Source organism: Geospiza fortis, unplaced genomic scaffold (genome assembly GCF_000277835.1).
Source record: "Geospiza fortis unplaced genomic scaffold, GeoFor_1.0 scaffold408, whole genome shotgun sequence".
NCBI lineage: Eukaryota > Metazoa > Chordata > Aves > Passeriformes > Thraupidae > Geospiza > Geospiza fortis.
Window position 1 is genome coordinate 4,939,117 of NW_005054330.1, and position 16,257 is coordinate 4,955,373.

The following is a 16,257-nucleotide window of genomic DNA, read 5'->3' on the forward strand; positions in this document are numbered from 1 at the left end:
CACGGCTGCACCCTCTCCTGGTTCTGATCTCAGCCTAAACCAAGGGAAAGGCTTGCCTGGCTTCTTGCTGCATCATGTCCCACTTTAATGGTTTCCCATATGTTAAATATTTTCTCAGTAAGTGGGAAATCCAGTGTTTCTAGTGAAGCTGATATTTAATAAAGCCATTTTGAAAGTATTCCTGGATAGCAGATCTGCAAATGTGCAGAAACTCCTTTTTTTTAACATCAAATGCTCAGAGTTGCATTCTGAGATTCCCTGCAACGACTCAAGCCTAGACTGTAAAATCTAGTTTGAAATTTAATTTCCATCAATATCAGTGCGAAAGAGATTAAATGGGGAAGTCCACAAGGAGAAAGATTTTTCTTGGTAACAAAACAAACTCCACTGTGAGCTGGTGACAGGTTTTATCAAAAATATTTTAAAAGCTGTCATTTCATATTGTTTCTGCTTTACAAATTTGAAAATGCTGTAGAAGCTGGAGCCATTTTTAATCTCTTTAAGGAACTAATTTTACAAATCAGCCACTGTAGCTTTGATTACAACAAACTTCACTTTCTGAAAACAGCGGCTGTGGTGAGGAGGGAAAAACACATTCTTGTTTTGCAAACAATTTTGGTAAGTTCAATAAAAATATAGATAAATTATTCTGAAAGGACCCAATTGTCTTTCCAAATGCCAAAAGTAAAGAAAAATTCTGGCTAAAAATTTTGTTTTTGAAAAAGAAAAAAGGCTGGTTTCAACATAAAACACTTATGATGCCAAGAATTTAAGCCAGCTGTCATTGTCTTTTGTATCCATAAACAAATGCTTTGGTCTCCCTAACAAATCTCAAATGAGGAAAAGGAGAATGGGAGAAGCAAGGGCCATCTGTCTGCAGTGCTTGGGGCAGCCAGAGGGTCTGACACGGATTTGGGGCTGTTTCCTGGAATCCTTGCCGTGGTCAGGGAGCTGCTGAAGTCACCTGGGAGGAGAAGCTAAACCCTTCCATCAGATCCAGGGAGAGGAGATCCAGCTTGGCCATGGGTGTTGTAGAGAACCTGCCCTGAGGAGGTGACCAGTGTCCAACCATTTCTGACCAGCCATTCCAGCTGTCCAGGGACGTTGGGTGGGGCTCTGACCAACTTGGTCAAGCAGATGATGTCCCTGCACATGGCAAGGATCAAGTTACCAGATAATCCTAAAGGTCTCTTCCAACCCAAACCAATCCATGATTCTCTGATTCCTGTTTTCCATGGCTGTGCTGTGACACTCAGTGGGAGCAGACTGGGCAGAGCCATGTGTCAGCAGAATTTTTAACAGCTTGTTGGAACTTCTTAACAGCTGCAAACCAGGAGTGATTTGCTCCTCTGTCTCTTTGGTCCTGAATCCTTTATTTTTTTTATTTTTCCTCTCTAAATGTTAACTCTGCTTTAAAGCAGGAATTCCCTCTGGAATGTGGGGGACAGTGTCCCCATGTCCTATTTCCTGCAGTGCTGAGAGCAAAGCCCTGCAAATGTGGATGAGGATTTGGAGCGCATACACAGCTTGCAGATCTTTGTTCTGTCCTGTGGATTCTGAAGCCTCAACTGCTGTAATTTTCTACCTTATAGGATTCTCAGGAGCCTGCTAAGATTGGAGTTTCCTTCTTTCAGGCTGTTATGGGAAGTCTTTCCCACCTGGTTTCCTGGTAGTGATGCTTGTCAGAACTATGTAACCCTGAGATCTTTGTAGAAAAATGTAGGATTTCAACCAAATCAAGATCTGTGGCTCAAAGATGGTGAGGTAACTGTGGGTGAACAGGCTCTGATCACACCAGCCCTGTCTCCATAGGAATCCAGGAAAAAAAAAAAAAAAAAAGCTGACATCATTTCTGAGTCTTTTGCCTCTGTTTAGCTTCAAGTTGTTGGTGAAGGTTAAACAGAGATGTTCCCCAGATGGTTCATCTTACCACTTCTCTCTTCTTTCATTAGTGATCTGTGTTGTTCTCTGCTTCTGTGATCAGCTTTAGAGTGGTTAATTGATAGGGACTGTTTAGTTTTGGTTTTTTAACTGCCTTTATCCCTGTGACTCCACCTGGATTTAGGGAATTACTGGCCATACCTGCTAGAATGTCGCAGACCAAGTTTTTTTTGAGTGCAGGGTCTGTCAGCTGTATACAACTTCCACATGTTAAACATTGATGTAAACAGGCTCTCCCCTTCTCTTTGGAGTCAAACCCAAGGTCAGGAGAACATGAGGTGCTCAGCTGCACTTCACTCACCACAGGACAGATCTGGAAGTGATGCTGTCTCTAAGTTTCTTGAGAAGGATCCTGGATGGATCCCTGTCCTGCTCATCCCTAGGCACAGAAACCCTGGGCAGCTCTGCCCTGCCAACCTTGGAGCTGATAAAACATCTGCCTTTGCACTGAGGAGACACTGCAGACACGGGTGACTGTCACCGAGCTACGAGATCAAGGCTGGGCAGAGCACGGGGTGGAGTGAAAAACCTCCCAGGGTAATTAATCCAGTCCTATTACTCCAGCTTTCGGCTTTGTTGTTTTTTTTCTAAAGCTGGCCTGCAAAACCCAGGTCTCAATTAATACTATTATCCTGGGGATGACATTTCCTCAGTCTGTCGTTGGTTATTTTTTAATTCTCTAATTTGTTCTAATCTGCACATTGCCTGCACATCAAGTCAGCCATGAAGATGCTGCATTTCCAGGTTCCTTCCTCTCCATCCTCCCAAAGAAATTAAAGCAAGGAGGCTGCGGGACCACAAGTGCAGGAAATAGAATTAGGGAACATATTAATTGGGGCATCAAGTAGGATTTTGTTCCAGGCGGTTTCCTTCCGTGAGCCACTTTGATGCTTCCCCTTCGCAGCTCTGTTTCTCATTAAAAGTATCCCTTAATGGCAAATGTTGTTTATGCATGTTGCAATTATGTCATGCTGTAACCCCTATGCTGGCAGGCCGGGCTGATTGGCGGCGAGGAGCAGGAGGAGGAGGAGGTCAGTCGTGGGGAGGAAGAGGGGGAGGTAAACAACAGACAAATAGTTGCAGCTTTGTGGTTAAAGGATGGCTGCTCCAAGCCCCTTGGTGTGTCCAGCCAGGCCGGACGCTGTGTGAGAGTCAGGGCTCGAGGCTGCTCCTTCCAGGCAGGTTTTAGGCCTTGTGTGCTTTACTGGGTTTGGGGTTTGCAGCACTGCCAGCAGAAAGGGACGGGTAACAGTAAAGCTCTGCCTTGCAAAGTGAAACCTGGGCTCCCTTTTGCTGTTTTAGCTACTGTTTGATTTAAGAGATGTAGGATTTGGGGTGGCTTAGTGGGTTTTTGGGGGGAAGAGAGCACGGGCCTTTGGAGTTTTCTCTGTTCTCTGTGGCTCTTGTGCCATGGCTACAAATCTTCTATGGGGATCTTCTTCAGGGCACTGAGATTTGCTCTGATCTCCTCAGACCCAGATCCTGGAGCAAGGCTGCTCCTGGGTGACTCTTTCCAGCACTAATTCAAGGCTGTGAGAATTGCTCATTTGTGGGAGGGTATTTGTTTTTCCATCCAGGCAGCCAAAACCTCCAGCTTCCCCTCTCCCTTTGCTCGCGCACCGGGAGTGCAGAGGGTTCGTTCTGCCCTTGATCTCTGAGCTTGTGTGATCAGCTCAAGGCAAACCTGATGGTGAACTTCACTTTGTTCTCTCATTTTTTAATCACTCCTACTGCAAAATGGATTTGCCTCCATGTCTAGATCTCAACAGCAAACAATTAACAGCCATAACAAAAGAAAACAGCTTGTGTGTGTGGGGAGAGCAAGTCAAGCCATGTCCATGCCCAAGCAAGTTCAGGAGCCAATACAAATACCACTGCTGTGTTTTGGAAACTCTTGGCCTCTCTGGATTTTGGGAGCCAATACACAGCGGCTGAAGCTGATGGCGAAAGCAGTGAGCAAAAACCTCAAAGCTGTAAAAAACAGAATGTGAAACAAATCTAAGAGAGGGAAGAAAAAAACCCCTCTCTCCTTCCTTCCTTACTAATATCCTACCTAAAGAGACTGGAGCCTGAGCAGGGAAACAGGCCGAGAAAACCACAGGAGCTGGTGAATGAGGGGAAACAGACAAGTGTAGGAGTCACAGAGGAGAAGTCACTCAGTGCCTAGAGCCAGAGCTGCTGTGAAATGACTAATTTTCACTTTGCATGTATGATATTTGCATGCAAAACACATTCTGCGAACCGTCACATGGGGATTCTGCTCATGGGTTTTGATCCAGGATGAAATTTCACCCTTTCCTCCAGCAAAGTCGTTTATCTTTCTTTCAGGGAGGAGGGAGGAAGTGGGAGGGAACTGCAGGGAGACAGAAAGAAATTCTCCTTCAGGCATAAAATTCAGGGATTTATCCCTCAAAAGGGTCGCTCAGCTGCTTCCTAGCGTGGGGACAGAAGTGGGAAATGCTGGTGAGAGCACAAGGTCGGGGCAGAGGTGGTTCTTGACTCTGCTACCTCTGCCAACACCTGGCCTGAGCTGGAGCAGTCCCAGTGAAGTCCTTGGCCAGAATCTGGGAGCCTTTGTACTGCTTTGACTTAAATCATTATTCGGCTAAAAATCTTATCTGGAATGAAGTAAAACTCCAGAATTAGACCCATGGCATGTTCTGGTAGTCTTGAGAGGTGCGGGATATCCCCTGAACAGGGAAGAAGAGTTACTCAGCCTTTGATCTATTCCCTGTGAGAGGCCTGTAGTGTTTTCAGGATATTTTCTGATGTATCCATCAGCAGAGGGACTGGGATCCTCAGTGATGGACAGCCTATGGTGTAATAATAAATAAATAATAAAAAATACTGATAATACCAGCATGTGTGCTGGGCTGGAGGGGTGTTGGCTCTCAGGGTCAGGCTGACAAAACCAGGGAATGCTGGTTTGGGAATAACTGAAGAGGTTCATAGTCTGACAAATCATAAACCTAATCCTGCAATAATCTTGCTGCTGTTCCTGGGGTTTCATTACTTTGGGGCTTGGATTGATCTTGGTGTCCCTGTAGAAACAAGTTTGTGGCAAGAGGTATCAGCTTCCCTGCTTGCCTACCAAAGGGATGGAGTTTCCCAAGACCAGAATTGCATTCATGCAGTCTCTTAACATTCTCCTGTCACTTCTTGTGTGCCAGTGCCTGTTTCCAAAGCCTTACAATGCCCTGTGTGGCCTTACAGGAAAGGCAAACCTTTGGTGCCCTGCTGGTACAAGCAAGTGAGCTGAGTCTGTCAGCAGCTGCTGTTTGCTCTCCCAGGGCTTCCTAAACCAAAGGAGCAAACCCAGAGGTGGGAATCCTGATGGCAGAGGTGCCATTTCCACCAGCACTCTATCTGGGAGTTGATAGCCTTTTAGATTTTATTATCTTACCCACACAGGAGTTTCTCTGGCAAAGCTCTGCTGTCTCTGGTGCTTATGAGTGAGATCTGCTGTTCTTGGCATGGCAGACAGGGAGAGGCATGGGCTGAATGCAGCTGGGTTATGGAGCTGTGCTCTTGGGAGCCTTTTCCCTCTGGATAGTGGCACAGTTTCTCCACTTTGGAAGCCTGGGGGCTGTGTCAGTCATGACAGTGACTGTGTATTGCTCAGGTGAATGCATTTGGATACAGGGGGCCATGCCAGGGCAGGTGGTAATGACAGGGGATTTTGGAGTTTGGTTTCCATGGTAGTGATTGAAGTGGAAGGTTCACCCATGTGAGCCCAGTCCTGCCCTCAGGTGATGAGAGGGTGGGGAAGGATCTGCTTTGCATTTGCTACCTGTGTTCAGATCCTCCATCTGCATGGAATAACATCTCTGTGGAGTTTATCCCAGAATTAAATCTGTCCAGTTGCTCTTAGGCTGCACTTGGAGTGTGCAGACCCAAACCTGAGCTCACATCAAACTCACCATGTTCTGAGCATGGGCTGCTCTCCAGAACTGAGGGTGGTGAGCTTTGGGGCACCCCAGCAAAGGAAAAAACTTTGGGATGAGCTTTCCCCTTTGCCTGAGCTCAGCTGTGTGGGTAGAGAAGGGGCTGTGCCTGGGTTGGGGGTCACCAGTCCATTTCCAGGCTGCAGCACAGGCACTAAGGTTGTTCTGTTTTCTAGTGCCATAACCCAACCATCTGAAACAACATGGCAGCAGATCACTGCAATAGTCAAAAGTGCTTTGAAAGGACCTATTTTAGTGCCAAGGTGGAGGAAGGGCATCCTAGAACAAGCACAGTTCATAAACAGAGGCAGAACAACTGCCTCTGGCATCATTCTCTGAGCCCGTGATTTTTACAAGGACTTCCAGCATTTCCCTGCTGTTGGAGATGTTGGATCCTGAGTTTGGAAGGTTGTGTGGGCAAAGGAGCGAGCCTGCAGTGTATCAGTTCAGTCCTTCTCTAAAGATGCAGTTTTCTCAGAAGCATTAGCAAGGAAGCAGAAGGCATCACCAGGTAAACAACCTTAAATGAGAACTATTTTGCTGGAAATGTTTATACATCATTCCTGAAAAATACACAAAGCATTGATAGTGTAGCACAGAGGTCAGTTTGTGCAATCAGGAGTGTGAGTAGGTGTCTGTGTTTGTTTGTGAGATATGTCCTTCTCTGAAAGTAAGTTTTGGAAAACAGTTGCTGACAGGTGAATTTTTGCTTTAGAATTTCCTAAAATATCCTGATCCATCTGCACCAAGTAACTGGGAAGAGCAGTGATAAAGCCCAGCCCTCATGTCTGTCTGCCAGGGTTTCCTGACAGAATGACACAGGCAGATGTGTTGGGGTGTGTGGATAATAAATCCAACTAAGCAGCACTGGCTGCAGGCATGGGTTGGCACTGCAGCACGTTCTGGGTCTGGCATCTGCCAAAGGCTGGATCTGCTTGATGGCACTGTAGAATTTCCAATCTCTGGGTGTCCAGTTAGAGCTCCTGCACAAGCCAATGTCCTGGTACTTCTTTCTGTGCAGAGATTGATTTTCATCTCTGGCCAAAAGAGGACAAGGGGACGGCTGTGGTGTGGTGACCTTAATTCAACTCCTGACCCACAACTGGAGGAGTATCAGAAAGGCCAGGACAAAGTCTCTGATTTGGTAGTAGAAATTTAATCAGGTGACCCCAGAAACCCCTGATCAGAGATTTTTGGCTGGTCCATTTTGTTGTGTTGTAACACTGGGGAGAAAGGCTGAACGTGCTGCTGTTGGCTCATGCCATGGTGATGCTCGTGAGGAGATAACACCAACACTGTGACACTCTGCATCTGTGCTAGCTCTTTGGTCTTGGATGTAAAACTAATGTGATTCAAAGAATTGGGAAAGTAAATTGGTCTGCAATTAACCTTGGTCTTATTCCACTATTACCAGCATGCTGTGCAATTTTCTGCCTTTTTCTTGCCCTGAATCTCCATTGCCCCCACTTAGATACACAGAGCAGCACTCCTTGTTATGTGTGCCCTCAGAATCACGTGTGTTCCTGTGTTCTGCTCACAGGCACCAAACCTCACTGTCCCTGTGGTGCTGGAAATCTCTTCAAATGAAAGATTTTCATATGAAAATGCCTCTGTAATTTAGCCTGCTTATGGAAAAAGGAGTGGAAATGCCTCAAGTCAACAACACAGCTCTCAACTTGGGTGGCCAAGGGGGTAGCAGGTGGGGTGCTATGGCAAAACAAAGCCCAGCTCAGTTACAGGAACCTCTGTCAGAGAGGATTTCTTTTTTCTCACACGCACGTACATACATGTGTGCATTTATCTCCTGCAGACACAGCAGGTTTGCTCCAACACACAATTCACTCCTGTTGCCACAAACCCTTCTGCTGACTCAGTCCTTGGAACCCTGGTGTGAGCAATGCCAAATTGCACTTGGGTGTTGCTTTTGATTTGCTTACTGCTGAGTATTGAAAAGAAATACATCTCTATTAAGGCACTTTTGTAGCAGAGATCTGAGATCCTGAGCCCCAACTTTGGATCTCCTGCTGACCTGGATGCACCTGCTTGGGCAGGGGAGGCACCTGGGTGGACATTCCCTGTGAGAGCCTCTTCAGTTGAGCAGGAGCAGCACAACTGAGTCAACAGCATCATCCAAATTCCAAAGTGTGGGCGGAAGGAAAGAATCACCCTTTGTTGCCGAACCCAAAATCCTGGAGCTTTCTTTGCCGCGTAATTTGCCAGCATCAGCAGATTCTGGGTGTTTTACTGCCAGCAGCCGGACTGAACTCCCTTGAAGTTGCAACATCAGGAGGGTTAATTATGTACAAAGTGCTGGCCAGTGCTGAGGTCTGGCACGCAGGGCTCCAGCTGTGCTGCAGAGATGATCCAGAGGTGATTGTCATGGCCGGGGTTTGCGTGCTCCTGGGGTGGCTGAAGGCAGGGCAGGGCTCTGGAAGGAGCTTCCCTTTCTGTGAAGGATTCTGGTTCAAAGGGAATCATATTAGTCTGTGGAGGGTTAGCATTCCCAGGAATGGAGCTGCAGCCCTTTAATCTGGTTCTTTCTCAACACTTCCTAGCATTGCAAATGCCATTTTCAGCCATTACAGAATTGTACTTAACAAATATAGAAAAGGAGTTTTGGGGGGAAAAGTGAAATATGTTAATTTTGGGACTTGTTTTTTTGGTATGAGAACATGGAGGGTTTACAGCTGAAGGAATTGTTAAATGTTACTGAAGAACTGGTGAGTTGAGTTCAGCTGAAGTGTGTAGAGCTTTGTCCATAAGGCTTGGACTGAACCTGGTGTTGAGGAGATCCTCCCTCCACACTCCTCCATCCTTTTGCTGAGTCCTCCAGAGAGGCAAAGAGTTTATTTTGCTCTTCCCAAACACCCAGCAGCACTGCCAAGCCTCCATCCTCCCCCTCCCAGAAGCGATTCAAATATGGTTTGTGGATTTCCCAATAATTGTAAGCTCGTCAGTCAGGGCTTATCTCCCTGCTGCACAAAAGGACAGAAAGCACACGTGGACCTTATCGGGGAGCCAGTAGCGCTGGAGGCGAAGACATGGGAAGTGTTCTGTCAACAATTCAAACAGTGCAATTAAAACGTGGATCGATTCCTTTTTCACTTGCACTGGTGGTGTCTCATCTTTGGCTGCCAAAGCTGTGCTTGACACCAGGCTTAGCCAAGATCGTGGTGCAGGTTCTTAAAGCATTAGATGTTCCTCTTTTCGCCTTTGCCTGGCATCTGGTAACCCCGTCCCAGGTCAGCCACTTCATTTTTTGGTTGGGAGAAACTTTTAAACTCATCTCATCCCACCCCCCTGCCATGGCAGGGACACCTTCCACTATCCCAGGCTGTTCCAAGCCCTGTCCAGCCTGAGCCTTGGACACTTCCAGGGATTCAGGGGCAGCCACAGCTTCTCTGGGAAATTAATCCCAGCCCCTTCCCGCCCTCTCAGGGAGAAATTTCTCCCCAGTATCCCATCTAACCCTGCCCTCAGCAATGTGCAAACTCTCTTTGATACTTTCAGTTTAAGGTCCTTTGCCCTAATGGGAAAATGTTGTTCTCCTTTGCCCAGTGCTTGGCACTGCAATGTCCCCACTTTGTATTTTAATACAATTTTTAGTTAATTATGACACAATTCAGTTACAACAGCAGCAGACTGGCAGATGCCTTAAATGCTTGGCTGTCATTTGTCTGCCCTAGGTCAGATGTCAGAGTTGCCAAATGTCAGTGTTGCCAAATGGGAGGGGAAGGGACTTAAATACAATTTAAAGTAACTTTTTTCCCCTTTTTTTGTAAATGGACCATTTTCCTTTATGCTACAACATTACCAGAGACCTCCAGCCCCCATTTTCCTGTTAAAAATACCTGACAAGGGAAAGCCCAGTTGTTTGCACTACTGGTGGGTGATTTTTTTAAACAATAGTAGAGTTTGACTTGATTTTTGGCTTAGATGTTCAATGCAACCGTCTTGTGTCTTCCTCACTCCAAAGTGAATGGCTGTTTAATCTCCATTCCATGAAAAAAAAAAAAAAAAAAAACAATCAGGACATGCAAGCCCCCTGAGATGGGCTTTATAATTGCTCTAGCTTGACACTCCAACTTAGTGTCCTCATGGCCACTGATTGATTTCAATTAACATTCCCATGCTCCAGGCACTATAAATAACCCTTGTCTGGCCGGCTGCTTCCCCACTGCCAGCTCAACCTTTCTCCTTTAGCTGCTGCTGCTGCTCATCTTGCTTCTTGGCTTGGCCTCAGGCTCAGTCTATAATTCTTTCCAAACTTCCCTGTATAAAATAATCATGTACATGAAGTAAAACAGGAGTCTCATATACACACTTAATAACTCTTGTGTACTGTATGAGTGGGAATTCCACTTCATAACCCCCAGAGCTTTCAAATGGTTCTCATTTTCGGCAGCATTCCTCCTGCGAGATCTAAAACTTCCCATTTTATCCCAAGCCATTTCTTTCCCTTTCAACCCTTGGATTTCTCTGCTGGATTTCAGGGGACAGGCAGCTTTTTTGTCCTTTTAGGCTGTGGTTTCATTAGGGAGCTGATAGCCCTGCTCCTGAGCTCTCAGCCAAATGTCAGGGTTCTCTTCCCAATGCCACATTTTCCAAATTAAAGCTTGGGCTCGCTTGCAATCCAGAGCAAAAGGCTCTGAGATTTAGACTAAACTGATAAGATAAGCTTACAGGGACCCAGAGCTAATGTTCTACACGTGTTCCTCTGTCTGCCTACCTGTTATCTTGTTCCCAGTGAAAAAGAGGAGAAAGAATATCGGGTGTATTTCGACACTTGGTGGATGTGAGAGCTAGATAACATCTGTATATAGATATGGATATATGGCTATATGGATCCGTGGATGCAGGAGCACCACTGACAGATAAGAGCCAGGAACCTGCACATTTCTGAGGTCAGCAGGGACAGTTGCATCCAAGAGTACAGAACTGGAGGGTTTCAATTTGGGGTGTGTTGTTTAAATGACATTTCGAAAGCCAAAGCAAAATAGACACCTCTTTGATAAAATACGCGTGTTTCTCGCTTTCCCTGCCAGCTGGAGATGGGGTTGGAGTTTCCCAATCTCAAAGTTAAAAAAAATAATTCATGGTTTGTCTCTATTGCATCTGGCATTTTTTCTTCTTTTTTTTCCACCTGGCAACACATCCAATGGAAGATCTCCAAACACCCTGATCTATCGGTATTTTGAATTTGGAAGATTTGTGTTGATTTGGGGATTACTCCACAAATAGAGGAGAAGTAAAATGGATGATAGGTGTTGTCTTCAGAATTTCTGGCTTCAAAAATTTGTGATCCCTGTAGATATATAGTGATAGAATAGAAATATAGTGATACAATAGTGATAGAATAGAAATATAGTGATATAATAAAATCAAAGGCAGGCACTTCTCCAGGTTGGGAGAGTCAGAAGTGCAGGAACATGCATGGTGGAGAAGCCCAGGGAGCAGGGAAGGCTCATGCAGATGAGGGGTCATGGCTGGAGCCCTGCGGCCACTGGATGTGCCACTGTCCCCATCTCAGCACAGGTGATGTGCCATGCTTACCAACTCCCTGAGCTGTGCTGGCAGCCCCCTGAGCTGTGCTGGCTGCTGGGACCCGGCTCTTCCTTCCAGTGCCGTGGCTCCGGCTGCGTGCGGAGCCCATGTGCTCCGTGCGTGTCGTGCAGCGGCTGCTCACGCTGGTAATTAAAACAGTGTTTGCAGTGGTACATTCTTGAGCTTTTTTTTCTTTTCCCCCTCTCCTCCCCTTTTTCCACATTTGGAGCCTGGCCTCAGTCCCTCTGTTGTGCCCCTAGCTCTGTTTGCTGAGCTCTGTCAGTGCTGTGTCTCCATGATGGGCAGCTTTGGCCAAGGGAAAGGATCACGGAACTGTAGGAGTGTTGAGGGGCTGGACCCAAAAAGTGGAACCTCTAGTCAAGATATGGTCTCACCAGTACCTACCAGCAGTGGATAATGATGTTTCTTATTCTGCTGCCCATGTTTTTGGAGCAATTTGCCCTGTGTGTGATGAGAGGATGCTGCCAGCTCAGCTCCATCCTTGTGCCCACTGCAGACCTGGTCACAAGTGCTGAGCTTTGCCTGCTGCATTTTCATCTGAATCTCCAGGTCTCAGTGCTGAATTTCCCCCTTGCTGCTGGGACCTGTCAGGCTTGTGGTGCTTGTGTCAGTGCAACTCGTTTATAAAGAGCAAGGCTCCGCTTCATGTTCTTGGTGTTCATTTTTCTACCCATCCTTTGAGAAGGAGTTTGTGGCACTGCCTTCAGCTTCTGGTTTGTACCTGGTGTTGGGCAGCAGCAATCAAAAAATTATAAATCTGTATAAAATAATTCAGTATATGGGCAATTGAAAAAAACTTCGAGCAATTAATTTAGAATGAACATTAAAAACACCAAAGAGGACTAAATTTTCTTTTGTGCCTGCTACAGTTGTGATATTGCTAACTTTTAATGCTGTTTAAAGCTATTCAAGGGGGAAAAAACCAAAGAAGGAATATTTTCAAATAGAAGTTTTATTTATGGAGGTGTTGAAATTTTCCAATTTGATGGGTTGGGATTTAGCAGAAAATAGGAATAACAACCTGCTAGGTCAGCAATATCAATGTGCATTTGTGATATATTTTCATCCTGAAAGATTTTTCTTTTTCCATAAAAAGCAGTGCAGGAAAAAAAATCCACATAGGTCTAATCACACGATCTCCCAAAGCTATTAGTGGATATGCTTATAGATAAACAAGAAACAAAACATCCTGAGAGCAGTGGGAGAAATAAATAGATTTTCTGGAAGGGAGAGCGAGTGAGTGTGAGAGTGAGGGGAGTAATGGGGCAGATGTGTGTGAGTTTGCAAACTGTTTTTTGCATTACAGGATGTCATTTATTTAGTTTGAAAAAACATGTTTTTACGGTGTTATTCTGTGCCTTTCAGAGTTCTCATGCACTGGAAGCCAGCTCTGACTTCTGTGTCAATGGGCACTTGGGGACTGCAAGCCCTGAGTTATTCGACTGTCAAATGCTGTTACAAAGTCACTGGAAATCACTTTTTTTTTCTTCACAAAATTAATTTGTTTTACTCCAAGATGCCCAGAGCAATCATTTATATTATAAAGCTGCAAGTGGCAGGAGGACATCTAAAAATAGCACGTTCTAAAAGCTCAGTGCAGACACTGGAGGAGAGGTTTTTCCCTTATTCATATTCTGCATTGTTATTTAATCTAAAAAACCCCAAAAAGGTCAAATGTGGGAAGTCACGTGGTGTACAGCTATACGGACCATGATCTTGTCATTTGTGTCAAGTTAATCAATCTCAAAGAGATACTGGGCCAGATCTTGCCAAGTTCTGTAAATTGCTGGGTTGGGCCAAAGTCTTACCAGGAAAACTGCTGTTAAATCCCAGACTGGTTTGGGTTGGAGGGGACTTCCAGTTCCACCTCCTGCCATGGGCAGGGACACCTTCCACTATCTCAGGCTGTTCCAAGCCCCATCCAACCTGGCCTTGGACATTGCCAGGGATCCAGGGACAGCCACAGCTTCTCTGAGCACCTGTGCTAGGGGCTCACCACCCTCACAGGGAGAATTCCTTCCCAATATCCCATCTAAATTTCCCCTCCTTCAGTTTAAAACCATTTCCTCTTGTCTTGTCACTGCAGGCCCTTGTCTAAAGCCCCTCTCCAGCTCTCTCAGAGCCCATTTATGTAATGCAAGAGGCTCTAAAGCTGCTAAATTGGGATGTTGGTATTTTATCTGTGAAAATGCACAAGTTGCTCATGTGCCAGCTTGGGCTGATTTGTCTGGGCCCACAGAAACATCTGTGCTGTGGGAATCTCTGCATCCAGCAGCTCACTCTGGGCTCCCTCTGTTCTCCAGGTGAGCTGGATGTGCTCAGGGTGCCATGGGCTGCAGCCTCCCACAGGTGTCTGTCCCAGATCCTCTGGGCTGATCTGCCCTGGCCTTCTCACTCTGACTGCAAAAAGAAAACTGCCAGTCCATGCTGGTGGCATCTTCCAGGACAGCAACACCTCTCGGTGGCTGTCCAGCCAGCCTGGGATGGGTTTGTTTCTAAAGGCTCAGAGTCCTTGCATTTCTGCCAAAGTTTGGAGGTGGGACGAGCTTTGGTCTTAAACTGAACCTTGGCCCTAGACCTCACATTTTGGCTGGCTTGAGGGCTGTCCCCAGTTCACTGGGATCTCTTCCCAAGCTTTTGGGAAATGTGGCCCAAGCAGATTATGAGGACGTGTGGAGATGTGTCTAATTCCTGACCCACCTGCCTTGGCTTTCCTTACATGAATGACTTCTGTTACAAAACTTACACAAATTGAATTAAATACTTTAGACTCTTCTACCACCTGGAAATCTCATTCATGAGGGAAAGAATTTGACCTTTTGTCTCTCGTTCTGGACTTCAGCATCCCATGTCCTCCTTGGCCAAGCTTTGTTATGTCCATATAAAGCAGTACCAAAAGGCTGGCCAGACATCACTCCCTTCATGCCACACTTCGTTTATAAGCCTGGGTTATGCTTTTGTCCAGGACAGTTTGCCTTACCCTAAAATCCTGGCAGTCTAGAGGAGAGGAAAATCAGATTAAGTGTTCCTGATAGCAGGGGAGCCAAGAGCCGGTGCGAGGAGTGGCTTCTGCTTGCAGCAGACACCGCTGCCAATCTGGCAGCTGGACACAAGCATCCCAAACTGGCCTGGCCTTCTGTGATCTCATCCCCTCTGACTGCTCCAGCACGTGTTCAGGAGGCTGGGCTGGCACCAAGAGCTGGGAACCCCTGCAAAAACAGAGGTCATGGGGGAAATGTTTAACAAATGTTCAGCTGTAGCAGCAAGGCTGCTGTAAAAATCGCTCAGTTGTGTTTCAGGGCCATCACTCACCTGCTTTGAGCTATGTGTGACTTTTGGGGACTTAAATGCTGTCTGTGGAGCAGGGGAGCTGGGAATATCCAGTGAATGGGGTCAAGTGCTTTCCCTACAAGGTGCAATGTACAGAGTCCTGTGGCCTTGCCTACAGTTGTGAATGAGCCACTGCTGTTGGCAGACCAGATTCACAAAATGTCCTGAGCTGGAAGGGACCACAAGGTCATCAAGTTCAACCCTGACTGGACACCCCAACAATTTCACCCTGTGCCTGAGAGTTGTCCAGATTCTTCCTGAGCTCTGGCACCCTTGGGGCTGTGACCACTTCCCCAGATTGAGCTACTGAGGTTGCACTTGATGATCTCCAGTGGAATCCCAGTGGTGGTGGAGGACAATTTGCCTGGTCAGTGTGGTGGAGCTGGAGACTCAGCTGCCAGGATCAGGTTGGGATCCTGGGGTCACTTTGAGAGCAGTGCAGGGAACTTTATGAAATGCTGAGCATTTTAAAGAAATCCTCTTCTTGGAATCTCTTGATGCCACCATGAGTCACATCCCTTGTTCTAGGCAAGGGATCCACCGCAGAAGGAAGGAAAGGAGGGAACTTTGCAGTAGATAAAAAATAGAATAAGGAGAATAAGGACATGGACTGTTGGAGTGTGAAGGGGAGACCATCCCACCACTGCCACCCTTTGGGTAGTGTCCACCCTCCAGCCCCAAAGGGAGGAAGGAACAATTCAGCCAGACTTTGCTTTGCTGCCCAAGCTCTCTGGGCTCGGCACAGAGTGAACCACTGGGTTGCTAATGTCAGGGACTTTCCTCTGACTGAACCTTGGAGAAATGGTTTGTACAGGTTACTGGACCATTCTGACCTTTTGCCTGCTTTATCAAAGACCAGAGAAAGGATCCTGTCATTTATTTTATGTGGGGCCAGAGACTGACTGGCCATGCATGGTCATGGCTTTGATAAAAGCCGAAATCCCAGCTGAAACAATAAATTAATTTTGACAGCTCAGGTACATATTGCTCTTCTCATTCAATAGCCAGTTCAGTCACTTTTCCATTTTCATCAGTGGCAAAGGGAGGCTTTGAATTTGGGAAATTCCTGATTCTGTGACTGAGAACAAGGCACTGGGGCATGGCACCTTCATCCTGCAGCAGACAGGCCCAGGCTGTGGAGCAGATCTAGGAAGCCTTTACATGGTTGATGACATGGATTCAAGCTACAGAATACAGTAAAATTGCATGGATAAATTTTAATTCATAATTTAATGAATTCTAATATGTTGTTGTCTCTGGGGGTGGGGAGAATATGTTTCTTGTGATCTTTGGATGCCTTGGTTGTACCTCTCATGAACTCTGTTCTCCCACTATTGAGACTTGGTGCAAAAACTCTACTGTTTCCATTCTTCCTTTTTGGTTAATCTTCAAATGATATTTTTAACAGTGTACAATGTTTTCCTGTTTCCTTTTGTATTTCCCTGAAGTTTTATTGCCACTGCAAGCATGTAAAAAA